We start from the raw sequence: 27,982 nt of genomic DNA, 5'->3' as shown, positions 1-27,982 counted from the left end.
CACACCTGAACATAATCAAGTTAATGAGACAGGAAACAAAACTAAAGACAAACCACAAGGGACACATTACTGTGAAATAGATCATGAAGCAATTCATAAATATGGAGGTTGGACACATAGCTACATACACATAACAACAAAATTAAAGAAGAAATCATAAAAAATAAAAGCATGAAAATAGCTGACATGCTGTGTTCAGAAACTCCCAGAACACAAAAACCCTAGGATCATGGCCCAAGGTGGAAAAGTTCATTCTAGGAGTCATCCAAAATCGAGGCTGTATCCCAAAAAACAATCCTTGCAATTACATTTCAGTGATTCCTATTAGGACACGCTCGTGTGTACCTGTTTTTGTGTCAGTTAAACTAAAAATATCTAGTTTAAGCATATTTTTTTGTGGTGCATATCGCTTTAAGCTCAGCGACAATCACAGCATCGGTCATGGATAGCAGAGTACAGCTTTTAATCCCTAAAAAGTGAGAAAATGAGCAGTTAGCTCGCTCCTGATTATAACCTCATTGCCTGAGGTTTTCACCTTTCCTGACTCCCTCCAGGGCTTCTTGGACTCCTGTCAAACTTCATAAACAGAATCCAAAGTTCTTTCCAGAGGTCTCTCCAAACTCCAGCTCATCCATCACCGTGATCTCTATTATGGAGCGAGCTCCCTGCTGTGGTCAAGGACCGTGATAACAAGGCAGCCTAGAAACAGATGTGTTTAAAGGTGAACCAAGTGCGTGCTGATAATGGAAAAGGTGAGCAAACACCTTTATTCATTAGCAAGGTTTTCAAGAGAAGAAAAGAAAAGGCATGGCGATCCCTGATCACAATGAACACTGTGTACTCCTCCTGAACTTATATTACAAACAGTCTCCCTTCTGCTACTCCAGATCTGATTTGTAACGCATACAACATTTAATCACAGAGTAATGACCCTTGAATTGTGTGTCATCTTTGGTTTGGCACAGTGTTGTTTTTCAGGCCAGTACACAGTTGGAAATTCCTGGCTTACCTCCTATATCTCTGCTTAATTTATTGGTATCCTTGGAGAATACAGGACATTTTTCACTCCATGTAATGAAGAAAGACTCGTGCTGACACTTTTCAAAAAGTACCTAGAGAGGTCCACCAGGGATAAAACAACCATTCATACTCACGTTGTGTGACTCTTTTGTCTCCCTTGTGTTTTCACTATCACACTTCCCTCTTGCCACCAGGAGGGAAGTGTTACAGTCCCCCCTCTTTTCTTTGCCTGTTTCTATGTTTGACTGTCTCCAGTGAAGGCTTGTTGGACTCTTCCTGCTGTAAGGAGACACTGGGCAGACAGGCGATTGTTTTACTCGAGGTTACAGGAAGGTCAGATACAAAATCAATGAGGAAACTGCTCTGCTGCTCTAAACTCTATATCAGAAACCCCAAATGGGAGGATCATTAACATGACAGATAGAGGGAAGAGGAGAGACGAGAGGAAGAAGAAGGGGAAAGCAGAGCTGTTACTTGTGTGAAATGTGAAACGCACAGGTGTAATGGAAACACAGCGTTTTCTTAAAGACATTTTTGGTGCTAAGCAGAATTTTATCCTTCTAGATTTATTCCGGGTAACAGATTAAACTTAACTGAAGCCGAAAAACCCTTAAACTTTTCAGTGGTAACGTGGTTACCAGTATCTGGAAAAATAAACAGCAGGAGACAAATAATAAAAACATTTTTAATTTGTATTCATGTGGGAATTTTAAAGGAACGGGCTGCAGTTTGTTTTAGAAAATATTATAAGTGGTTCATGCAGAAAGCACTATACAATGCAATAATGCCTAAAGTGTCTTTGTGCCTCCTAGGAAACCTCGGGGGATTGCTTTAATGTTTCCTTTCCTCTCCTCCTCCTTGGAGCAGAGCGGATATTACAAATTGAAGGCATATATTGAGTTTATAAAATCCCACACTGAGTATGAGCAGTGAGTTGGCTTTCAAGTTGTTTTGTTCAGTGACGCTGAACCGAAATGTTTTCAGTTGGGTACAAAGCGTTGAAATTTGGATGTGGTTTGACTGGCTCCCAAATAATAAGTGCCTATTACCAAAGGTCAAAAATGACATTTAAATCCGCAGTTAATTTATATGCCTTTAAATCAAAAGTTTGACGTTTTTATATGTATATTTAATCTGGTTCTTGCAGAAAGTTACACAGCCAAATGTTTTTGGCATAAACACTAAACTATAATCCATAGTGTGCCAAAAGAATGTAGCCAAAGAGGTTAACCATAGAGGAAGTCGTATCATTTGTTATTTAATTGTATTTTGCACAAATAAAAGGCCAAATAAGCACAACAAAGAGGTTCAGTGACTTATGTTAGCTCCATACCCACCTGTCTTTAAATTAGCTGCTCCCCTAATGACTCGTAAATGGAATTTTTAATACCTTCTAACAGTTCTGGGTCAAGGAATGTTTTTTAAAGGAATCCTGTGTGAAACAGGGCAAAATGTTTTTGTGTGATTTTCAGAAACTGTAGAAAGGAAGACACTGTCACGATACTCTCAGCATCACAAACTAATCTGAAACCGGAACTATTGTGGGATTCTAGCTGAGCTAAAACAGTAGCACCAACCTAATTACAAACAATTAGAAGTGATAATTAGCCATTTAGACATTGTTTATCTGAATTCCAGATAGGGTAGGGGCCACTCTCACTCTCCTTCTGGTTGTTGATCTATGAAAAACTATTTGTTACCACACATTGTGTTGTTCTTGTTTCTGTGTTACAGGAGGGTTTTGCCAGCGTTGGGACTCACCTCTGATTCCCAGTGTGGTCTTCCCTAAATAGCAGCCTCTGTCATAGCTTATTGATTTGTTTGTCATTCACACTGGGGATTGGGGTTCTTGTAAATGAAAGCTCTGTCAACTGCATTACTTTTATATCTATAGTCACTGTCACGGTACTGGGTCTGTGATGTGGTGTTTTGTGTGTGTTTAAGTTATATTCCTTGATTATTGTTATTCATGATTTTGGTTTGCTTTAGTTCTCAGTGATCTTTGTTCTGCCTGCCATTAGTGTTGAGTCTCTGGTCCCACTTCCACTCCATGCGTTTCCCGTGTCTCACGTTTCTTATCACCCTTGTTGCTATGCTCCCTATGTCGTTCCAGTCACTGTGTTAAGTTTGCGTGCCTTGAGTCTGAGTTTCGGTCTGTGTTTCCTGTTTTGTTTTGATAGTCCTTGTCCTGTGTGCAGTGTATCTAGTCTTGCTTCTCTTTGCCTCGTTAGGTCTAATTTGGCCCAGCTGTGTTCCCACCTATTCCCCAGCGTCTCGTTGTCCTGCTGGTGTATTTAAGCCCTGTGTTTTTCTCTGTCAATTGTTGTGTTGTGTCTTCATAATGCTGTGTTTTTCTTGTCTGTGTTCATAGCAAGTTCCTAGTCTCCAGTCCCTGGTTTGTTTTCTACTTGGACTTACTTGTTCCCAGTTTCTAGTTTTGTTTTGTATTTGAAGTTGTTTACAGCCAAAATAAAGCTGCCTCTTTTAGTTTACTCTTTCGATTCACGAGTCCTGCATTTGGGTCCTATCCTGCCTGCCACACAGCAAACCTTGACAGTCACAGGACTCTTTATTAGGTACACTTGGGTAGCACAGCATCCCGTCCCCCATCCCCCTTTAGAAATTATACTATGTATGTAGGAAATTATACTGACTTATTGAGCGAACACTTGAAAGCAAGAGCGCTGAAGTTAAAAGCAGAGAGCCTCACTTTTATTCATGTGCATGTCAAGATGCAGTAGACTGGTGTCAGTCTGAAGCTTCCAACGACTGGCAGGTTCAGATTTCCCTAGTAGGTGCTCTGTAGGTCTGCACTGCTTACCTGTATACTGGCTGCATCTCTCTGGTGATCCCTATAACTGCTCCTGGAGGAAACTGGTGAAACTCCTGAAAAAGGTCCCTGATGTTGGTCCTGTACTTCAGAAAGAAAGAGAAAAAAAAAGGAGAAAAAAAATTACACTATGTATAGCAGCAGTGTTGGTCAAGTTAATTGAAAAAAGTAATCAGTAACTAATTACTGATTACTTTCCCCAAAAAGTAACCCCGTTACGTTGCTGCTTACTTATTTTTAAAAGTAATTAGTTACTTAGTTACTTTTTAAAAACATGATTTACAACCTGAATAGGTGATAAAGCGATAGATCTTTCAGCCCAATTCCACGTTTTCTGTCTAATCCATCATATAAAATGTAATCAAATGAAAAAGTATCTTTTTAAAACGTGTTTTATTAGTTTTAATCTTTAAACTTTATGCATCAAGAAAAAATTTAATTATATGCAACATTCTCTGACTGGAGGAAATTTGTTTAACATTTAAACCTATTTTCTGCACATTCCAGCACATAAAATAAAATAGTTTTTTGTATTTACACTCACTCTTTCAAATAGATGCAAGTAAAACACAGCAGAAAATAAAATCTAAGACTCAGCGGTCCCGTTGCTCTGTTTTCACCTGTTTAGCAGGAGTGGGACAGGCGGAGGTTTGCCCTGGTGCAGGTGTGTCGCAGCCGCCGTTGTGTCAGTGGGTGGAAGGATACGGCAGTTTCTCTGTGAATTTCACATTCCCGTGGCAGCGTACTTGGTGCATGCGCAGAAGTTTAGGGGGTTTTTTTCCGCTGTAAAAAGAAGTTTTCTTCCCAGGCAGTGAACAGCGGAAGCTAATGTTTTTGTCACTTTTTACGGAATCAAACTCAAAGTAAGGTCAGTACTTCCAGCTTTAAACGCTGCACGCTAATACTCTCTCCCGCACACGTTATATTATCCATGCTAATCTGCACACAGCTGTTGCCGCAAACCTTGCACTGGCTTATGTTATTGTCATGAGACACTGGCAAAAAAATCACGGTTTTAGTAACGCAGCGTTCTCACGGGAAAGTAACAGTAATCTAATTACCTTTTTTGCAATAGCAATCCCTCACTTTATTCGTTACTTGAAAAAAGTAATCGGATTAAGGTAACGCGTTACTGCCCATCTCTGTATAGCAGTGTTTCCCAACCACTGTGCCGCAGCACATACGTGTGCCGTGAGAAATGATCAGGTGTGACCTGTGTCCTGGAGAAAATTCAGATCCAGATGAAGGCCCTAGCATTAGTAGTGGTCAGAAGAAAGCAAAAAAGGTATACTGGTGGACAAACAGAGCCAATTCCACTATGCCTGGTGGTGGGGAAATTGGCATTTGGCATTTTTGTTTGGTGGTGTGAAATATGTGCCGGAAACGATGTGTATATGGTGTATTTTCTGAGCTTTTAAATGAAAAGCTAATTGTTGTCATCATATCTGCTGCTTTAAGAGTTGTTGCTTCAGTGAATACAGTTCATCTTCACCTAGTTTTATGAATACAGAGCTATAAATACATGCATCAGCATGACCCCAGCTAAAGGTTTGCCCCTCCCTTCCTATTTTCTGAGACTTTTATTGTCCTTATAGTTGTAGTGAAGGTGAGTTTGACCCATCAGGCAAAAAATAAAGACAAGGATGTGAGCTGACAAGCATTTATTGCATGAACCCCAGTCATAAATGTCAGTTATCATCAGAGGATTTCTACAGTGAGCTACTAGCCCTGCCTGTGAATCTGTATTTTATCACATTATGAAGGATGTGCTTATAAAAAAAGAAGAAAAAATGAAAAAGAAAATAAAAAAAAAGACTAGCTGTAAGTGACAAGTGAAATACAGAGTGAACCTGTAGTAGCTGAAGATTTAAACAAGGTCGTATTATAATGATATGACAGGAGTTCAACTCTAAGCTACTGCACCCTTTCACTGTGGCTGTAATTGAAAGTTGGAAAGTGTGACTTTAGTTCTTAAACTCTGAGCATTAATGTGAACCAGGAGAATTGTTGGGGCACAGTTTTCAGAATTTAAAAAGTTATGAAATGCTCTTAACAGTGAAGAAAAGTTTTGGGGTTTTTTTTGTTTTTTTTCTCCTTAAACCTCAAATGGTGTCTGGGAATAAAATTATAATACCAGATCTAACATAGTACATGGATGTTATAATGCAACACATCTAAACTACACTACATTTGCACATTTTGCATCTAGCACATGTCTTTGTCATGTCTCGTCTATAATATCCTGACAATAACTTAAACCTGGTATTCAATACCACTGCACAATCCACTTTGTATTGTCTCTGTCCTGTCTTTGTTTATCGTACAGTTAGTATTGTATAGTTATCATTATAGTATTGTATAGTTAGTAATTAGTACCTGCTTTTCCTTTAATTTTACAGACATTTAGCATGTTATTTCTAGTTTTATATCTCTTGGAGATATATCTTCTATATACTTGTAAATGCACCATTTGGGGCTTGGGGTGAAACAGAATTTCGGCACACTGTATACTGTTGTACTGACAATAAAGCTATTGAATCTTGAACTGAAACTGCATTGTTAATCAGACAAAATATGTAGGTAGGTATTAGCATTTTCTGTACCTTTAAACCTTATCTCATCACCCTTCACTGGATATAATAAGTGGAATTGCTGTGTTTCTGTTAAGATCTCTGGTGGTCAAAAAAAAAAAACAGCTTTGTGAACTAAATACATAATAATCACTCAGTTTTAGTTGCTCTGGAGTTTTGATCAGGCACTTTGGCTTTAGTATAGGGTTAACCTACTTAAAGTTGCTACATATCTGCAAGCTGCTTTGCAACCCAAACACATCCATCCTTCTACTAGGAAGTTCTGAAAAGAAAATTAAAACATAGCCGTAAAATATACGTTATTGCAGACAGAAGTAACATTTTCTTTTAATTATAGTGCTCCTAACTGAAATATGTATGAATGCATTTTTTTTTTTTATAGCTGCAACAAACTTTTTTGCTTTGAAATTTTGCAGTCGCATCGTGAAGCAAATATGTTGGGAATAAAGCCATGCCAAGTGTTTGAAGTTTCTTTGTGGGAATCCAGACAGCGTGCAGACGATTCGTTGAATTTATCCTGTGGTGCTGAGACTGCTCTCGAAAAAACATCAATTACAGTTGATTTGTTCTGGTGGCATTTCAGGGGTTTGGCTGAACCAGAAAAGCAAAGGCTGTGTGATACGTGTTTAGTGAATTCAGACTCAGTCCAATCTCAGCTGATTCTTCCCTATTGAATAAGCACACGTTGGAGACAAGAAGATTGATGGTTCTCCCACTGAACTCTGGGATAGCCCTGTCCTTAGCTGGGCAAGAATTCGGGGTTTGTGGGTAATGGGGGGAAACCACTTCCCTTGCTTGTTAAACAAGACCATTAAAAGACATTATGAGCCGACCTCTGGAAAATGTTTTGCATGCCATTGCTTCCATTTGTTGTTTATGGTTCTCTAGTTTTTGGGGTTTTTTTCTGATGATCCTCAAATATAATAATTATTTTCTGTGTTTAGAACTTTAAACGAGACACAGTAGAGGGGATATACAAAATAAGATGAAATATCATTTTGTTTTGATAATGCACATAACCTAAAATCTGAACCATCCAGAGTCACACACAAATATACTCACATTCTCCAGGTTGCACTTGTGCTATTAAGGTTCAAGTGTTGAGGAGGGCTTTGTTTTGTTTATGTAATAATTTCTTAGTTACCAAGAGTAAATACCGGTATGGTGAACATGTTCAAACATGTCAAGAATGCTGTTTCTTTGGGTTTTTTTTATTATATATAAAAAAAAGAAATCTCAAAACTATAATGAAAGATCTTAGCTCTAGTTTTGCTGTATGGTTTGAAAATGATGAACTAGCATCTTCTAAAACACTTGAGTTATGACAAGGCTTAGCTCCAAAGATAAACATCTGGTGCAACTGACTGGAACAGAATAGTGGAAAAGATTCATGTGCAGCCACTGCTGTGACATTTTACATTGTTTCTGTGTATTTCTGTGAATGGAAAGGACTGATACGAATCCAGTTCTGCTCTCCAGTTACTTTACTGGGGACAACAGTAGCCTAGATAGCCAAAACAATGGATTGTGCACAATTTAGTGACTGTAAATTCATATGGCTGTGGATTTACCTGCATATTAATTCAGAACATAAACTTTATGCTAGATTTTACTCGTGATTGTCAGTTTACGTTGGAAGTCTTTCTTCACTGTTGTTATTTCTTCCTGTCCATGAAAAAAGTCTTTCACAACAGATTTTCACTGACACACTGTGGTCTGTGAACTTGGCTGTGTAGCAGGGCTTGAATTCCTGTACGACCTCTGCTTGGGCTTTGCCCGACGCAGTGGAGCCCAAGAACCAAGTTCAAGCTGCAGGTTTGGCACTCGTTTGGAAAAAAGGGGGTTAATGTGATTAAATTCATGTCTGAATAGAGACTTCCCAGTTAGACCTCTGAAGGAGGAGGATTAGATTTGTCATATGCGCAGAGGAGCCTTGACTGTGGTTGTGCACACTTCACTGCTCGGGAGGAATCCGTGAAGCGAGTGTCCGTGCTGTTTGGGATGTTCGTTGGACAAAGTAATATGAGGGCAGTGTCAGCTGGAGAGGTACTGGGCTCAGTTCCCAGAAGTAACACACTTGTGCACATGGATTTTAGAAGAATGCTTGTGTAAGTGTATGAAGGCTCAAAACACAGAGGATGTAATATAATCTGTGTTGTGTAGTTAGATTCCAGTGTGTGAGGGTCATTAAGTACGCATGTTAACATGACAGTAGTATTGCTTTCTCTCTCCCTCTCTCTTCCAATATAACATGATTCCAGTGGCAGTGGATGTCCCTCTTATTAGGTCAGATGAAAGTGGAAAATTAGCACAATTCCCCCAGGCTGGGATTTATCCCACATCTCTTCCAATTAGCTTCCTGAGCTTCTGGAGATAATTGCAGTGTACAGTGCAGAGACAGCAGCTCACACAACTTTGCTGCTGCTGCATTCCCATCTATATTCTACTGTCACTTATGCACTTCCAGATAGAAAGACTGAAAAAAGAAACTTGGGGAACTGAGAGAGTAACTATAGGATCAACATCCCATCTCTAATCCAGCTTGTAGGCGGCCCCATCCCTTGAGCCTGTTTCTGTTAAGTACTTACATACGCTACCAAGAGTTTGGAGTTGGGAGAAGTTTCGCATGTGTTGTCATTTATAGCGCTATCATCTTTAATAACGGGGAGGGATTAGCGCCATTGCCTTTTGATCCTATAATCCGCACTGCTCAAAATCCCAAACTTTATCGGCTTGCCTCACTGCTGGACCCGCTGATCTGCCGGGAAAGACAGAAATTGACCTCAAATGAGGCGCTGTCCTGTGAAATTTCCGACAGGTGACAGCAGTAATTCACGGTGGCGAGGAGAACCGTTGGCCTAATGTGGCCATGCTAGATGAGCCTTTTGGCTCGTATGAGACTGTTGTCAAGGGAGATTAAAGAACTTCATAAATATGCCTTTCCATTTTGCTGTGCTGTATATCATGAGGCTGCATTAATCAGTGCTGCCCATCCATAGCACAGTAATTGCATCTGAAAATGAAAGCTGAGCAACTTCCATCTTCCTACCTGTACCATTCGTTGCCTCACCAATTTTTCTTATCTGATTTCTGTCAAATATGGAAACAACCATATGTCTTCCTTCCAGCACAGATATTTTTAGAAATGTTACATTAAAAATCTATACAGCAGAAGAGTTGGCAGAAAGAATAATTAATTCAGGAAGTCAGCATACCCACAGTCAGGACCACTGTTACGACTGGCTTCCGTTGCTCTCTTTATTAACATGACATGGACTTTCTCCCATCGGGTCCTCAGGATTGATGTTCCACTTTCATTTATGGCCCTCCCTTCTCCACCACCAAGCTTCAGATTGAGAATGGGCTGGTTTCATCGTTTAAGAGCAGTGGCTCGTGATTGCACACTGGAACTAATTAACAGGCTAGGCCTCCATTTATGTTAAGCAACGTTTTCAGAGCGGAGAACGACAGGAACTTAATTACATGGTGCTGGAGACGAGAATAGCCGCTAAAGGTTTCAATGGCAAAAGTGTGTGGCGTTGTAGGGGCTTGTGGCTCACGCTTGCATGCGCCGTCACTGAGGGGATATTAAAGTCGGGTGTCACATTGTTTCTCTAGAAGATTTGTGAGTTGCTTTGTTTTTTTTTGTCTTTTTTTGCTTGTTTTCTATTCTTCTCTCAACAGGTGATCCAGGAGATTTTTATTTTTTTTCTCCCCCCCTTTCTCACTGTCCCTCTCCCCTTCTGTTTTTCCTTTCCTTCCTCTTTCTTTCTCCCTTTCCTATCTCTCACTCATGTCTGTCCCGTCTGTAACATCTGAAAATAAAATATAATAAATAATAAAAACAAAGATCGACCAAATGGACCAATACGGCAATGCCACGATGATCCATTTGGCAAAGTAAATCCATTGGGTATCCTTGTTGGTCTTCAGACAACAATTCTGATGGCTAAAGAACCAAATGGGACAGGCGGCAAAAAAAAAAAAAAAAAAAAAAAGAAGATTTGTGAGTATCGTATTTCTGCCGGGACATGGATCAGATGAAGCGCATACAGTAGATTTATTCAGCGCTTTTTCTTTTTCAAACTGCATCACTAATGAGCTTCCCCACTGCAGGGGTGCTTACACTTGGCTTAGAAATAACTTAAGGTTAGAATTAGGAGGTCTATTCTTCAGTACAGAAACTGACTTTGTGTGCTGACTGTTTACTGGTTGTATTAATGTGTCTTCAATGCTCTGTGTCCATGCTGCATTGATACAAACAAATGTCCCATCCTAGTTCAGCTAATTCAGTACAGCTACCCGTCGCAATAATGCTGTTAATTTTGCTGATCATATTACTAGATTTGTTGAGGACAGCTTTTCCTTCCATCAGTATTGGGTAGTGTTGTATTGCAGCCTTTTTGCCCAGTCACATCAAAGGCAAGGGCACTTTTAACTGCTGCATGTTAAAGAGGATGTAATATAATCTACACACACACAAACTATTATTTTTGACAGTTGATTTGTAGGATCTAGACCTAACATGGCAAAATATGTTTTTTCCAAGAGGTGTAAGACTACATTGTGCACAAATGAATCCTTACTTCCAAATTTACTTTCATGGCCTGATCAGACACATCACATCAAACACTGCTGAAAGTTGAAGTTGGTCAATCCTCTCTCCAAAGCAGGGGTGGGCAACTCCAGGCCTAGAGGGCCGTTGTCCTGCAGGTTTTAGATGTGTCATTGATCCAACACAGCTGATTCAAGTGGCTAAAATACCTCCTCATCATGTATTGTAGTTCTCCAGAGGCCTGGTAATTAACTAATCATTTGATTCAGGTGTGCTGACCCAGGGTGATATCTAAAACCGGCAGGACACTGGCACTCAAGACCTGAAGTTGCCCACCCCTGCTCCAAAGGAACGTTTGTTTCAAGTGCCTCTTTAGCTAGCCATGGCAGGGCTTGCAAAATTTCAAAATCCCTGGTAGCCCTTCGGGCAGGCACTGTTCAGTTTTTGGTAGCCCAAAATAAATTGAAGTAGCCTGAATAAAAAAAATAAATAAATAAAAAAAAGAGGACAATTTTTTTGATTGATGTTTCGTTTCCTTTACAATATTATACATTAATCTAAAAATATTTAAAACACAAATTACAACAACAAATTACAATCATCAACTCAAATATTTGGTTCTAATTGAACAGAAACAGACATTATGTTATTTAGCTCGTCATATTCCAGCCACATAAATTCTTTTGTCCATGAAACCATAAAGCTGCGCTTTCCTTTTGCCTCATAGTCTGATTTGTAATAACTTTTCCGTTTTGTGGTAGGCTTTTCTTTGCTGTCCCTTCTTCACCCTGACCTGTCTTGTTTGGCTCTGCAGAACTAAAATACCTGCGTAAATCCATCTGCTTTTACACACATACTTACATAACGATCAGCAATTCTCTGCGCAATCAACCTCTATCACATGTTTAAGCTTGCTGCAGGAGATTTCACTTGTCATGTTTGATAGTAAGCTAACGATTGATAAGACGATGTCAGAGGAATTGGTGCGCAATTAATCTGTGACTCACCAATCAGTGCTGCCGCTCTCTATACACACTTCGCGCGATCGCAGAGTGAAAGTGAAAGCAAAAAACAAGCGCAAATTCAAACGCGATTTCAATGTGTCACATATTGACAGTGGCTCATCGATGCCGATGACATAATTACTCAGCTACATTTGCGAAAGAATGCAAAAGCATTGACATATCGTTCCTTCCTATGATAGCCCAACGGGCAGGGCTGAAATGGATTTTGGTAGCCCGACTGGAAAAATCGCTAGCCCCAGGATGTCCGGCTAGCGAGTTTGCGAGCCCTGCATGGGCTAATGTTCAGCTAGCTGTTGGTCGCAGTGTTGGGGAGTAACGGAATACATGTACCGCCGTTACGTATTTAAAATACAAAATATGAGTAACTGTATTCCATTACAGTTACCATTTTAAAAGGTGGTATTTAGAATATAGTTACTTTGTTGAAATAAATGGATTACACGGCGGTATTTTCCTGTTTCATATTGTCGCGGGTCAGGACCATTGACTGTTTTCTACAGTCAGTGGTCAGGACTGTTTGAGTTTTCTTTGACAGCTATGTTCCAGGCGGCAGCGTTATGGTTGCCATGGTTACAGTGTGACGCTCTCTGCGACTGTGTGTTTCCTGGGTGAGAGAGCGCCTTTTTGTTGTTGTTGTTGTGCTAAGCTACAGAATGCTACAGGCATAGCCCTAAAGAATGTAGCCTCATGGGCAGTGTAGTCCATGCTGCAGGGAGAATGGACCGCCATACCCGTTATGTGTCTTTGAGCGCGAGGAGGGAGAAAAAGGAAGTAGAAAAGTACGAGCTGTCATCGAGCAGAAACGGGAGCTGGAAGCATGTAAATATAATAATAACCACTGCAGCCAAGAAGAGTGCCTGACGAGCCCAGTTGTAAGTAAGCTATTAAGACTCGACTGTACACCGTGTTCGTGTTTTCCTCCGAAACAATAAGTTCCGTTGGAGCAGCCTTTCAACGCCTCTCTCTGTCTCTGGCTAGCAAAGTTGACCGAGACAACAAAGTAAAGCTAGTTTCCAGCTACGAGCCCGACAGGGAACCCGACGTATTAGCCAGAGGTCCCTTTACTACGGTTCGGAGCCGCGGACCTTCAGTAATAGTAATAAATCACACAGCAATAGTACATTCATGCAGTTGTAAAAAGCATGATACTATGTTAAGTAATCCAAAGTATTCAGAATACGTTACTCTCATTGAGTAACGTAACGGAATACGTTACAAAATACATTTTGGGGCATGTATTCTGTAATCTGTAGTGGAATACATTTTAAAAGTAACCTTCCCAACACTGGTTGGTCGGTAGCGTTAACATAAACCGTTTCATTAACACTGGTGTATACGCTGTTTTTAGGAGTCTTTCCTTTGGGTTATTAAAGTTTAAAGAGGGTTTTAAACTGCACATATGCAGCAATACCCCTCATAATTCATGACGATAATGTCTGTAGTAAACACCTGATTAATAAATTAGGTAAACCATTAGTGAATTTCTTGTAGTGGACCCCTCCCATAGCCACTGATATCAGTAGTTCTGATTGAGGACTAGCACTTTTTTTAGTACTTGTCTTTTATTCAGTCACTGGTCTCCTATATTAGGTTTTAGTACACTACACAGAATACTGCCTATTCTTCTACATCTATCCTCTGTTAGTAAATATGTAATGGGTATTTGCTGACCTATGTCTTAAGTTGCCTGACACTGTGATGTGGTAATGTTGTGTGAGAGTGTTTGGTCCACCATGTGTGCAACAGGACCCCCACCCAGCCTCTACCTCTTGGGTTATAAGGAATGTCTGCTAACCTAAAGACGGGCATGGAAAGGTTGACAGGAAGTGAGGATGGGGTTAGTTTGGGGAGCCTTCCAGAAAATGTAGCAGCCATAAAACAACACAGGCTTTTGAAATATTTAACTGATAGATTTATAAAGTTCAGGCTGAGGAAAAGTAAACTTGGTTTATTTGAAATGTTTTTTCATCTGTAATGACAAGAACCTCTCTCCATAAGATCCCCTCTCCTGTTGGACTCATGAAAAATAACCGTAAGACTGTTCCCACCACAAACACATGACCCTATACTGTGTTCTCTGGATCTGTTCCATTTTTGCACTGATCATCACCTGCATTTATGTATATAAGATAAGATAAAACTTTATTAATCCCTCGGGTGGGTTCCTCTGGGAAATTCGGTATATATCTATATGTTTAGCACTTTTAATTTTAATTTTGAGCTTGTAAAGGAGGAAACTATTAACAGAGGTTCATGTGATGAACTGTGAGGATGGCTTAAAGCCCTTTCTGGCTTTTATCGTTTTACACTTGAGCCACAATCATTTACCTAAAGCCTTACATTAAAATGCATGACACTCTCTGCACCTTTAGTTCTGTGTGTTACTGCTGTTGAAGTAAAATCTGCAACTGTTCTCATAAATTCACAGTAACAGTGATTTATAAGAGTTTCCACATTTTCTGTCGAACACTTACAGTAAAAAGTGGTTTCAGTGAGACCAGCAATTATAAGTGATTTATAATACAAAAAGATATCAAATGTTTTAGATAAATATTTTCTATCCTTTCCTCTAATGTAAGGAAAGTTGGTCTCACTTTTAACATGAGACTACGATACTCAGAACACACCAGACTCTCGGAGTGAATGCTGACAGTTTAATCTACTTATGGAAACATTTTTGTAACTTTAATCCAGTGAAACCAATGAAAACCATATACTCACATATGCTTTATTTTGAAGATGTTTACATGGGTGATATACTATGTATAGTAAAGCAGTGTGCCATTACCGGGGTTTATGTTTGGCAGTAAAACCTAGACCTGTTCTGGGGCGAATATGGAATCGGTTTATGTGGAGGAATGTGGAAAACTCCAGTTGGTCACATGGTCTTGTTAGTCAGACACGTTTAAACAGTTTGTTATTTATGATGTTGGATTCCAGAGTTTTAGCACTCGCCATCCTCACCTGCTGTCTGGGTTCAACAGGAACCCTCAGACCATACCGGCTTTCCTCCAGCCATGTGTAATGGCAGGAGGAAAGAAGGATCATACGAGTTTCATATGAATCCACTATGTAGGCGCTGAGCTGAGACCTGTAAATACTGAGAAACTGAGAGAAAAGAGCACTGTGCTATGGCTCTGGAAGATTGGTCTGCCTTTATTCCTGCTTGTTTTCCAACTAAGTGGCTGCTTTTATAGCCGCATATAGAATAAACACCGCACCATCACTGAATTACTGCATTTGCTGTAGTCAGGTGACCTGGACATTCAGGCGTTGATAGTCATTGTCTGTGGTCTACATGCTCTCTGGTTGGTTAACGTCCTTATCTATTATCGGACACCCTTTTACCTTACCACTGCATCACCATCACGAAACAGTGAGCTGCTTTGTCTAGCATTATGTGATCCATGCCCACTTACAGCTGTCAACAGAAAACCGCATGGAATTCCCCCGTGCTTTGCTAAATGTCACATGTGAAAAAAGGAAAAAAGCTCAGAGGCATGACTTTTTCCTCTCCTGCAATGCTACTGTGTGAGCTGGTTGTTGTGTCATTATAGTTGTGGCTCTCTGGTCCACAGCGCACAGGATGTGATTTGTATTTTTGTCAACCAGTGATCAGCAACCAGCCTAATTACATACTAATCAATCAAATGTAATGAGTCTGAGCCTGGCCGGGTGTGGCCCCGCTCCACCCCTAATCCACTGCATCTGTCTCGGGGTAATTCCACAACCACACTTGTTTAACTTCACATGCTACTTTTTTTCCATACATTTCTAGGACACAGGTCCTTAGCTTTGGCTGCAAGAAAAGTCTGGGTTTTACCCAATGTTACACAAATACTGACAAATATGTAATATATGACAAATATTTAAGATTATATTAGCCATGTGACACAAAGCAAACAGAAAAAAGCAATTTTTTTTTAAGTTTTATGAAGTAAGGCTGTGCTTTTGGCTCCGTAATTTTCACTTCTGATTAAATGGAGTCTTTCATTTTTTTGTCTAGTTGGTGGTAAACTTTTTAGCTTCAATCTGGATCTATAAGAGAAACCTAACAGGTTTTATAGCCAAATAAAGATGGTAGCCTGTTAAACTAAGACTACATATCAGAACTGCTATGAGCAGGACTGATATGTTGCTGCCTACTGCTTTACTGAGCTCTCAAACTTCCTCCTAAATTTTTGTTCAGTGTTGTAAACATGTTGTTTTCCTGCCAGTCTGCAGCAGTCATATGTAAGTAAAATGTATTTATCTAGCACCTTTCTCAATAAGGATCACAAAGTAGCTTGTAATTTGCTATCCATTAACCAGTGTGAAGTGTTGTCAGCTGGAGGAGGCAAAGCTGACACTTTTGATATCAATACTGTGCAAATAGGCAATCCAGTAGAAATCTTTAGCATTGATTATGTATGTGACAGTTTTTTGAGGGCCTAATCGAAGATCCATTGACTTGAATTAGCTGGTTTTCCAGGTGATGTACCTGACTAGTGAACGGTAAATCACATTCTGTGAAAGGTGTTGGTCAGTTAATAAAGTTGTTCCTCTTTACCTTTAAGTGTTGCTGGAGTTCCTACGTTGTCAGTTTCTCATCCTCTCCATGCACCTTGGAAGAAGGTCGAGTTGTGCCAGAAATTTTTCTTGCAACATTTATTAGTTCAAAGTCTGACAATTGTCTCATAGTGTAAAAGATGTATGTAGTTGCTGTCTTGTGAAGTGCATTTGTGAAGCCTTAAACTGAGCATTTTCACTAGCTGCCACACTAAATCAAACAAGCGAGGGGTGGATCAGTGAAAACACATGCTCACAGGCTACTGACTTGTCAATCACTAGTCATTATCCTTTGACTGTCTGAATGACCATAATTAAGAAATTGACTTCACTTATGTTCCTGAAGTTGATCCTAAATTGAGATTGACCCCATAGTTCAGGTTTATCTTCCAAGCTGGGAGTCCACTGGCAACCACAGGTATCACCTCCTGGTGGACGTTACATACAATGCAGACACTTCCACATTCTCTTTACTTTTCAGACCCAGTAGCTATGTCCATCTTTTATACTGTCTATGGTCTCTTAGCATTGAAGTACTAGAAGAAGCTGAACACAGCATAGCAAATTCACTGTTTAACACTGACAACAGCTGAAGTGCAGTTTATTTTCTATTGGATTTTAGGTGTAAGGGTACATTCAACTATTTCGCAAGGAGCTGCTACAGTAGATGAATCTGCCTGTTTGATTTGGCACAGACTTTTTGCACCAGATGCAGTCCTAACATTACCCAGGTATGTGTCCAGTACTGTCGTTAGACTAGTCTGTGACCCCTGATTGACTACCAGTCAGTTATATTTCAGAAAATAATCAAAAGATCCTAATTAGTGGTCATATTTTTTTTTGAAAGAGGAAAGCAGAATTGTCCAAGAAAAATTCTAACTGGTGCAGCTCTAGAAAAACGCATACTGTTCTGTTTTTAAGCTCAAAGTACAGAAAAGAATAAATGAATCTAAAAAAATGTCCCCGATTGGGGTCATTCAGAATAGAAAAGAGAGGCATTTTCTCCATTTCCAGTCATAAATCCCAAATCCTTTCCAACGTTCTACAAATCTACATGAGACAGCCTCTACAAGGTTCTCTTTTATTTTCCCTTTCTTTCAGCTCCACAGTTCTAGTGTGGTTCTTTCATGACATTTCAGTAATTAAAGCCAAATGGCATATCCCCCGATTAGCCCCGCAGCTGGTTGCATTTAATTTCATACAATCAAAGTGTCCCGTTGAGCTGCTCGCTGTCACAGCTACCAAAGCTATTTGTCACAATAGAGATAAAAGAAACCGTTATGACCGGAAAAGATATTGTGTTGTTTTAAGGCGCTAAGGCTTATTCAAGAAAAGAAAAGAAAGAAAGCTGTACAACATTTTGAAAACAGCGGTAGTTTCAGATATTGTTTTTCTACCCGCAGAAGCCACTTTTCACATGCATTTCTACGGAGAGTCACAAAGTGAGGTGTTTGTTAAAGTCAAACACAAGCCTGTTGGGAACCTTAGAAATGAAACCCTGTCAGACGTGCAAGAGCGTTTCCAAAGTTGACACTTGTGGAAAAAATACAACCCAAGTGTTACCTGATATTCTGCACCCCTGTGTCATAGGTTCCTCCAGATGGGCTTTTTTCCTCAAAACCCTGTGACCTTTAAAGAGCGGCAGTGGTGTGATCCCTTGAACACCCCCAAATGTCAGTGCACAAGCTTGTTTTTGTTTTTGGACCCGTTTCCTTATGTTTTGACTGGGTTGAATATGTGCCAACTATGAAGTGAGCTCATGCTTTTACATAAATGAACTCATCAGCAAAGCTTATTAGTGCAAGAAGAAATGCCCTACTTCTCAACCAGGGTCTCCTTTTTTCTGCTGCCTTCACATGTGCTGGTATAGAACTACACGTTCAGCTTTAACGGGGATTGCACGTAATCATAAGAACTTTCTTTTGTTGTTTTTTCTTAACCTCCTGCCTTGGTTACATCTGAGAAATACTAGAATACAGGGGTTATAGGATAGAAAAGCATATCACAGGAGGGAGGGTTGTCTCTCAGAATGAAATACATTTGTTTTAATAAAAACAGCAGTCACATAAAACTTTCCAGCCTCTTAAAACTGTCTCGTCTTTTCTTAACTGCAGGCAGTTATGTTCCACCGGGTAAGATTAATTCATTTCTTGGATTGAAATTGTGCCAAAATGATCCTATTTGTGGAGGACAATCTTTCAGTTGCTCATTTTGACATTTTTTGGGGGGGAAAAAGATGCACTGAAAATAATGTAGTTCTTACTGATTATTATTTCCACTAGTGAAGACACAGAGCGATTGCCAGTCCATTGTATCGGATCCAGTAAGGAAACTTTCCCTCTTCAACACCAGGCCTGCCTTGTATCCTGGAGACAAGAGGCCTAAACACTTCAGCTTGAATTTAGTGCAATCGTTAAACTATTCTGAAGTAATTATGAGCCATTAAATGAAGAGTGGGATTGCACTGTCGCCGGTGGAGCAAAAAGTCACTCCACATGAAGGTGATTTCAGGAGACGCATGGGCCTGCGCGCCCTGGCTGCAGGCCGACGGGGTCTCAAAGCGGGCAGACCTCACACACAGACGCACACGCTGGAGCTGTGAGGGCTAATGACATGAATGTTCACCAAGGCTGCTTAACATTCAGGCATGGCTACATGTACAGGCAAGTAAGTATGCGCACCGCGATATGATTGCACATCTCCCAGGATATTATCTTAGAACTTGTGAAGCATGATGATTTAGTTCAGTGTCACATTAAGGCAACTCGCTCATCCTTTGCAGCCTGAATGAGGGTACAAGGCAGCAGCTGGAATGCACCACAGCAAGCTTTTAACGTTCACGCACCTACGACTGTAAAAATGTTTGAAATGTTTTCAAAAGGTTTGAACAGAAATAACAGAGATCAACTCATACAAATAAGAAGTTATAAATACTATTTTATCTTTCTCATGCTACTGGAGAAATATGACTTGGCAATGGATTAGTCGCAAGGTTCAAATTATAGGATTAAAATGCAGAGTAAAAATCATGATAATAACAAGAACGACTACAGAGAAGGCTGGGAAAAAGAAAGCCACCAGGGTAGATCCACTCACCACACCACCACACATCATTCCCGTGGTCCTGCCCTTTAACAAGCGCACATTTGCTGCACAAAGCAGTGCTGTTGAGCGGTAGAGTAAAGCATGCTGAAAATGGTACAGCCACTAACCCCACGACCAGTTTTGACCGGGGAGATGACGTCGGGAGTTTCAACCATGTTTGCTGGGTTTTTCAGTTTTCCCTGGTGATATTTTTACTGCTTGTTTTTTCTTTTGCTGTTTGTTTAGGTGAACACAACAAGATTCAAAGCTCTTCTGAGTTCATAGGATAAAAGGTGGATGTAGTCACTCTCATTGGCTCAGGTTTTAAAACAGGGCCTTTGGCAATTGGAAGGGTGATGGATTCATCCCTGGCTGATCTGTCCAAGTGTCAAAGTAGTTATGTTATTATAATTATTCACCTAACTGTGACTCTTAGGTGTAATTAAGAAGGAGGAAACTATCCATAGAGGCCAAAAAACATTTTTGGGACCCAGCTGAAAACTCCCTGTTTAATGCTGCAAAACTACACACTCTAACATAAGAGTCTACAGAAACCAATTTTTTTTCTTTCATTGTGTCGCCTTCATTTTCAGCTCTGGAGCATTTCTGCTTGGCTTGGTGTAATGAAAATACAGGAAAAGGTATCCGTGTTAGCCGTGGGAACAGGATATAGTTTCAGATCTACAGAACCTGAAAGAATTTGTTAATCTCTTGTTTTGGTTTTCCTGGTCTGCAGTGTTATTGTTTTGGTCCCCACTCAGCACTTGAGTGACATTTGTAGCTGCAGCAGATGCAGTGCTGTGAAAAAGGGCTCCTCAGGCTACATCACTGGCCCGGATAAATTTGAAAACGCCCTTTTCGTCTGAAAACGCTCCACGTCCACATTATCGTTTTCACAGAGTTGTTCATCCACATTGAAACGGCCGAAAACGCTTACAGTCCAGCGCATGCGCGAAACGCAAGAAGATTCGGCCTGCTTCATTTCTGTCTGTCGTTTATTTACTTTCCGGCTCTTTAAAACGTCGCGACAAAATGTTGAGGAAAAGCACCGAGTTTTTTAAATGGACTAACAATGAGGTGGTAACACAAAAGTACAAAGTTGCAAAAGCGAGTGAGAATTAAAGAGAGAAAAAAAAACTGCTGTATAATGCCCTCCGCTATCTTAGTTTAATTGGTCACATGACTGCATCACATGACTAAAATGCGTCATCGTTTTCGAAAAGGCTCCGGGTTCGCCGTCCACACTGTGACACGAAAACGGCGTTTTCAAATGTATCCGTTTTCAAAAGAGCTCAGTTTTCCTTGCAAAACGGAGAGAAAAGGATGTGTTTTCAAACAAAAACTTATTAGTGTATTCCTTAGTTTTTTGTCACACGTAATTTTTTTTTAAATAATAATGTATACTTTATTGATCCCCTTGGAGAAATTCCTCTCTGCATTTAATCCATTCATTCGGTGAAGCAGTGGGCAGCCATTGGGTGCCCAGGGAGCAGTGTGTAGGGATGGTAGCTTGCTCAGGGGTACCTCAGGGTAGCCGTTCAGTGGATTCAAACTCCCGACCTTCTGATGACGGGGCCACCACTCTACCTACTGAGCTATCAAACTAATTTTAATATTAGACAAAAATAACTAATGGACTAAATACAAAACACAGTTTTTAAATGATTATTTAATTTATTAAGCAAAATAAAATATTCAATCCTTCCTGACCCTTGTTAAATCATGAACTTTCAAGGACATTTTTTGGAAAGTTGAGTCCAATTTCACTGTCACACCAGGCCTGATTACTGCCAGACCTGCTGAATGAAGAATTAAGATAAACCTGTATGACAAAGCTCAAGCACACTAGTTTTGCCTCCTCATGCTTAGAAGAGAAAAGTAACTATAGACAAATTGTAAATGATGGTGGACAATTAAAACTGTCCATCATCGCCATTGTCTTTGCTTCTCATCCATGCTTCTTTTTATCTTTCATGACTATTTTTTGCACTTTTTTCTTGAAGCATTTAACTTACATATATTGTCAGTCTGCATGATCAGCTCATGGAGGACTGAACTGTACTGCAGCCAACAGTCTCAGCTAATTGAATTCCCACTGCCGTTTTAAAGCAAGGGTCAGCTGGTTTATCAAGACGTGATCTAACAATGACGTCACGTTTTTAGAGTGAAAAAGCAGTCCGACCCACAAAAAAGGTTTGGACTGACTGCAAGTTAAAATTCATGCTGCCATTATGAAGCGGAGATATGAAAACTCATAACCTGACCCCATCTCATGCTTCATGAAGAACAGCAGGCCTTCGAATTAAAGCGTCAGAGTCGCTCAGCCTCAGTGTCAACTTATCTGACTTCCTGATCGCCTTCAGTGTTAGACACAAAGAAGGATAAACACTTCACTCATTCTGCCTCGCACCTCAGAAATACACCCTTCTTCCCCCTGTGGAGACGGGGGTCGGGTGCAGAAGCTGCAAGTGTGATCATCGTGTCCCCATGCTGACACGGCATTGATCACAGAGACGCTGATCCAGGCTCTTGGACAGATGTGATTCATTTAGCATTGTCTGTTGACACATCCAGTCTTCATTGCATGCAAAGGCAGCATTTCACAGTAACATTAAGAGCAGAGCCAGCAACACCAGAGAACCTGCACTCAGCAGTGCTGTCTTACAATGCGCTCTACTCAGCATGCATTAAAAAAAAAAAACCTCAGCAGTGTTTCTGCTTTAGAAATGGTCATTTTGATACTTTAGCAATATGAAGGTCAAAAGTCAGAAGAGAGAAGTAACATTTTCTTTCTTTCTTTTTTTACGTGCAGAATGATTGTAGGGATGCAAATGACAGTATTGGAAAGCTATTGGATAGATCACCATAAAATTTTGTGTAGACTGAAATCAGAAGATCCCATTAACTTCTAGCAGCACTGCTCGGACTTCTTCAGTCAGTTTTGTATCCAATAAAATTAATTGTGTCTCTCAGTTGCTATATTTGACGGAATGAGAGTCCATCACCCACTCATTCACTAAGTAACAAAATAACAAAATATTGGAAAAATAAATTATATTTCAGGATGAAATTGTGAAATCGTATCTGTAACTGTTTGTATTCTAATCCACAAACCAATGCTGGGTTTAGACTACACAATATTTTTGCCTCATCTGTGTGTCATAAATTCTTTCTCAGTTCTGTGATAGATTACAATTTTTTTGTTCATAAATCACACGTTGCTGTCTTTCACAACGTTGTGATGTTATGATAAAGACGGTGACCAAGTAGTATAATCGTGAATGTAACTAAAGTGATTTTAGCCAGTCAGCCTCACACACACCTCACAATTTAGACATGAATTTATAAATAAAATTTCCATCGCGTAATCTGCATTGATTGTAAACTCTGCATGATCCCTCGCGCCTCATTGCTCTGTTCTGTTCTCCAGAGAAAGGGGTTGACTCACATATGTGTGGATGCTTTGGCTGAACAAGAGCTGACCTGCAGCGCTCTGATGTGGTCCAGGGAAGTGACCCACCCTCCCACATGCACGCCTCCCCTGCTGGTCGCTCATGAATATGGCTCTAATTGAATTCACCGCAGACAAACGAGTGTTAATTGGGAGGATAACGATGACCGTGGCCAACTATTCAGTGGACTGGTCTTTAGAAAGCGGTAGACCTCCTACCCACCACAGTCCTGTTCTTCCCAGCAGGAGCGGGGAGGGGTTGTGGGGATGGGGGCTGCGGAGAGGTCGGGAGGGGATAGCTTCACAGTCTCTTGTGCTCCTTTACTTTGGGAGGAAGCAATAAAGCAATAAAAAGCCTGGGTAGTTGAGTCTTCTGTGCTCTTACTCCCCCTCTGAACGCCAGTGTGAAAGAGAAGGGTGGGGGTGTCCTATGACAGATCATAACTGCTAACAATTAGCCTGTGTGTGTGTGTGTGTGTGTGTGTGTGTGTGTGTGTGTGAAGTACTGTTTGACTCATTCAAATTCAAATTCAAATTTTATTTGTCACGTACACAGTCATACACAGTACGATATGTAGTGAAATGCTTGGACAACTGCTCGTGACCTAAAGAAAACAAAAAAGGAAAAGGCTATGAATAAGATAGGAAATAAATATGAAAAATTAAAAAGGGTAAATTTAACTAGGAAGGAATAGAATATAAATTAAGGTTAAAAATGAAATAACTGTACAACACAAATTAGAATGAAGGGTAAATTTAACTGGGAAGAATAAGATAAAATATATAAATTAAAGTTGAAAATAAAATAACTGTACAACAAAATACACAATACACAATATAGAACTATATAAGAATGTATGAAGAAATCTAAATATAAATAAATATATACACAATAACAGCAGCTGTACAATTAACTGGAAATGAAGAATATAGTGACCAGTGTTGAGCAAAAACAATGTCCAGAAAGTCCAGTGTGTGTGTAAGAACCATATGTGTGGGTCAGTACTGTGTGGTGGTGTGATTGAGAGACCGTATCGCCTGCGGGAAGAAGCTCCTCCTCAGTCTCTCTGTGTTGGTCTTCAGGGAGCGGAATCGCTTTCCTGACCTCAACAGAGAGAACAGTCTGTTGTTGGGATGGCTGAGGTCCTTCACGATCTTCCTGGCCTTAGTCCAGCACCGCCTGCTGTAGATTGAGTGCAGGTCAGGGAGCTCGGAGCTGATGGTGCGCTCAGCTGACCGCACAACCCTCTGTAGAGCTCGTCTGTCCTGCATGGTGCTGTTCCCGAACCAGGTTAAGATGTTTCCCGCCAGGATGCTCTCTATGGTGCACGAGTAAAAGTTCCTGAGCACCTTGGAGGGCAGTTGGAAGTCTCTCAAGCGTCTGAGGTGGTAGAGACGCTGTCGGGCCTTTTTCACCACGGTGTTGATGTGACAGGACCATGACAGGTCCTGCGTGATGTGAACTCCGAGGTATTTGAAGCTGTCCACTCTCTCCACTGGGCACTCGTTGATGACGGGGGTCTGGTAGTTCCTCTCCTGCTTAGTGCTGAAGTCCACTATCAGCTCCTTTGTCTTACTGACGTTTAGAAGGAGGTTGTTCCTCTGGCACCAGTTCTCCAGATTCCTAATCTCCTTCAGGTAGGCCGTCTCATTGTTATCAGAGATCAGGCCCACCACGACGGTGTCGTCAGCAAACTTGATGATGGTGGTGGAGCTGGTAGTGGCCACACAGTCATATGTGTACAAGGAGTACAGCAGGGGGCTCAGAACACACCCCTGGGGGGCTCCAGTGCTGAGAGTGGTGGAGGCTGAGACATGTCCGCCCATCCTTACTGCCTGTGGTCTGCCAGTTAGGAAGTTGGAGATCCACTGACACATAGATGAGCTGAGTCCCAGATGCTCCAGCTTGGTGGTGAGTGTGGAGGGAATTATGGTGTTAAATGCAGAGCTGTAGTCTATGAAGAGCATTTTAACATAATTCCCCCTTCTAGTGTCCAAGTGAGTGAGTGATGTGTGGAGGAGATGAGAGATGGCATCGTCTGTGGAACGATTTGGACGGTAAGCGAACTGTAGTGGGTCCAGTGTGTCTGGTAGTGAAGAAATGATGAAGTCTCTGACCAGGCGTTCAAAGCACTTCATCACTACTGAGGTGAGGGCTACAGGGCGATAGTCATTGAGAGAAGCAGGGTGGGGTTTCTTCGGGACAGGAACAATGATGGACTCTTTGAAGCATGTGGGGATCACCGACTGAGATAAAGAGATGTTGAATATCTCAGTGAACACAGGAGCTAGCTGGTATGCGCAGTCTCTTAGGATACGACCTGGGATGCCGTCTGGTCCTGCTGCTTTCCTGGTGTTCACTCTCTTGAAGGCTCTCCTTACTTCATGCTCGGAGATGACGAGCACGTTTCCGGTGCTGGCAGTATCTTCCTGTCTGCAGCCGTTAGCGCCGCTAACACTAGCATTGTTGGAGACCTTAGCTGCAGCCTCGAAGCGAGCATAGAAAGTGTTCAGCTCGTCTGCCAAAGTCACGGCCGCGTTCGTCATACCGGTTGTTGGTGCTTTATAGTCCGTTATTGTCCTTAGTCCCCGCCACAGGCTCCTAGAGTCACTCTGTTGGAGTTGTGACTCTAGTTTCCTCCCGTAGCGCTGCTTCGCCTCTTTCACCACCCTCCGCACGTTATATGACGCGGCTTTGTACGGGTCCATGTCCCCCGTCATGAGTCCCGTGTTGTAGGCAGCGGTGCGGGATCTCAGAGCGTTGCGGATGGTTTTATCCACCCACGGCTTCTGGTTGGGAAACGTTGTGATAGTCTTTGTCTCCACGGTATCATCCGCTAGTTTCCCGATGAATCCCACAACCGCTTCCGTAAACACGTTGACGTCATCGTCGGAGCTGTTTCTGAACATGCCCCAGTCTGCGTCATCGAGTGCATCCTGTAACGCGGCCACCGATTGATCCGTCCAGCGCGCGACCTTCCTCTGAACCGGAACTTCCTGTTTCAGCCTTTGTTTGTATTTTGGCATGAGGAAGATGGCGGCGTGATCAGATTTGCCAAACGGGGGGCAGGATTGTGCCTTGTAGCCGTCCTTGACCGTAGTGTAGCAGTGGTCCAGTGTCCTTTCACCCCTGGTGGGGCAGGTGATGTGTTGATAAAAGTTCGGCGCTGCGCGTTTGAGGTTGGCGCTATTAAAGTCCCCTGTCACAATAAGCGCAGCGTCCCGGTGTTGTGTCTGGTGCTGTGTGAGTGCCTCATGCAGCTCGCATAAGGCGGTGACCGTGTCCGCTTGTGGTGGAATATAAACGGCACTTACAATGACCGATGTAAATTCCCGAGGTAGATAAAAAGGACGACACGTGATGGACAGTAGTTCCAGATTTGGTGTGCAGGAGCGTGTGAGAGGAACAACGTTTGCACTGTTGCACCAGTTGTTGTTCACCATTAAACACACGCCGCCTCCCCTTGACTTCCCCGAGTCCCGTGTCCTGTCCATGCGGTGAACCGAGAAGAACTCGGCCGGCTGGATGGCGTGGTCCGGCACCGCTGGGTTCAGCCATGTCTCGGTGAAGCAGAGGAGATTGCAGTCCCGAATGTCTCTCTGGAACTTTACCCTGGCCCTGAGGTCGTCAAGCTTGTTCTCCAGTGACTGGACGTTGGCGAGCAGGATGCTAGGCAGAGGTGTGCGGTGTGCACGAGCTCTCAGCCTGTTCCTGACGCCGGCTCGCTTCCCTCTAGGCCGCCGCCGCTTCCCTTTGTTCTCCCTCGAGATCTCACTCGGCCAGCTCGGATCCGGAGTTAAAAACTTCGAATTGTGAGTACATTGTATACCAATAGAAACAAGAGTGTCACTGTCATACCTAATGTACCCAATGGTGATGATTTTGCCGATTTAGAAACGCTGAAAACTAACTTAAAAAACAAAGACAAAGAAAAAGTGGTCGGAGCAGTCGTGACGGCAGCCGACCTCACCGGCGCCATCATTTCAACTTGTGCAGAAGTTTTTCACACCCAGAGAGCAATAATTCAATATTTTTATGATGCAAATGCAAAGTGGCTGTGGCATAAACATATCCATTATTTAACAGGCGTATGTGTCATCACCATGAACGTACACCCACGTACAAAAACAGCCTGACTATGATTATAAAGTATATGAATTGGCCTGCAGGACCTCTCCCAGATGCTTTGGATATTACTTTTTGTTTCCTTTATTACAGTCCTACAGAAATGTGTCAATATTTAAAAAGTATGAAGGCAAATGTCTTTACTCTCACTTTGCCTTTCATATTTCTTATTGTTTTGTTATAAATTTTTCATGAGGTAATATGATCGGAAATACGTCAACAATGGAAATTATGAGGAGGTAACTGCTGCCCGCTCCATTTATTTATTTACTTCAACGTTGATTATATTCACGAATAAAACCACATGATGGTACAATAACCGGTGCTCAAGGCCAGACACTGAAAACGTACTCAGTGGCTTGAATTTCATTTGATACTTTCTGAAGTTATACATCAATGAAGATTCTGCTTATCATATCAGCTGTTTAGATGCTAACGCTTACAATGAACAAAGATGAACCGTGAGAAGTATCGCTGTGCACTCATAGCATGCTAAGGCTTTTGTAAGCAAACACATTATTTCTAGCACTGCTAGCAGTGTAGCTCTGGCCATGATAAAGCTGGACAGTTGATAGTCCACCACTCTGGTCCTGACTGAAACATCTCAACAACTATTTAATGCACTACCATCATATTTTATTCATGGTGCATTTATGGTGCCTACTGTAGTTGATCGATTTTTGTGACCTTGGTGATCTAATGACTCCCCACCCCCCCAAGCACCACTTCTAGGTCATATGAACTTGGTTTTC

General features: G+C 41.4%; 1 long non-coding RNA gene across 2 annotated transcripts; it reads right to left on the bottom strand.

Annotated features, from left to right (window-relative positions):
* Positions 1-108: 108 nt before the first annotated feature.
* Positions 109-4,538, bottom strand: LOC309699810. Of its 2 annotated transcripts, none has more exons than XR_014274477.1 (4): positions 4,471-4,538; positions 3,842-3,931; positions 1,155-1,312; positions 109-699 (listed from the first exon to the last, which is right to left on the bottom strand). It is a non-coding gene; the product is annotated as an uncharacterized lncRNA (long non-coding RNA). The 2 variants fall into 2 exon arrangements; XR_014274478.1 differs by having other exon boundaries at positions 4,395-4,482.
* Positions 4,539-27,982: the final 23,444 nt, after the last annotated feature.

Source organism: Aulonocara stuartgranti (genome assembly GCF_965226115.1).
Source record: "Aulonocara stuartgranti genome assembly, chromosome: 23".
In the NCBI taxonomy this organism is placed as follows: domain Eukaryota; kingdom Metazoa; phylum Chordata; class Actinopteri; order Cichliformes; family Cichlidae; genus Aulonocara; species Aulonocara stuartgranti.
The sequence above is the reverse complement of the archived record's forward strand: the minus strand, read 5'-3'. Positions and strand labels throughout refer to the sequence as shown.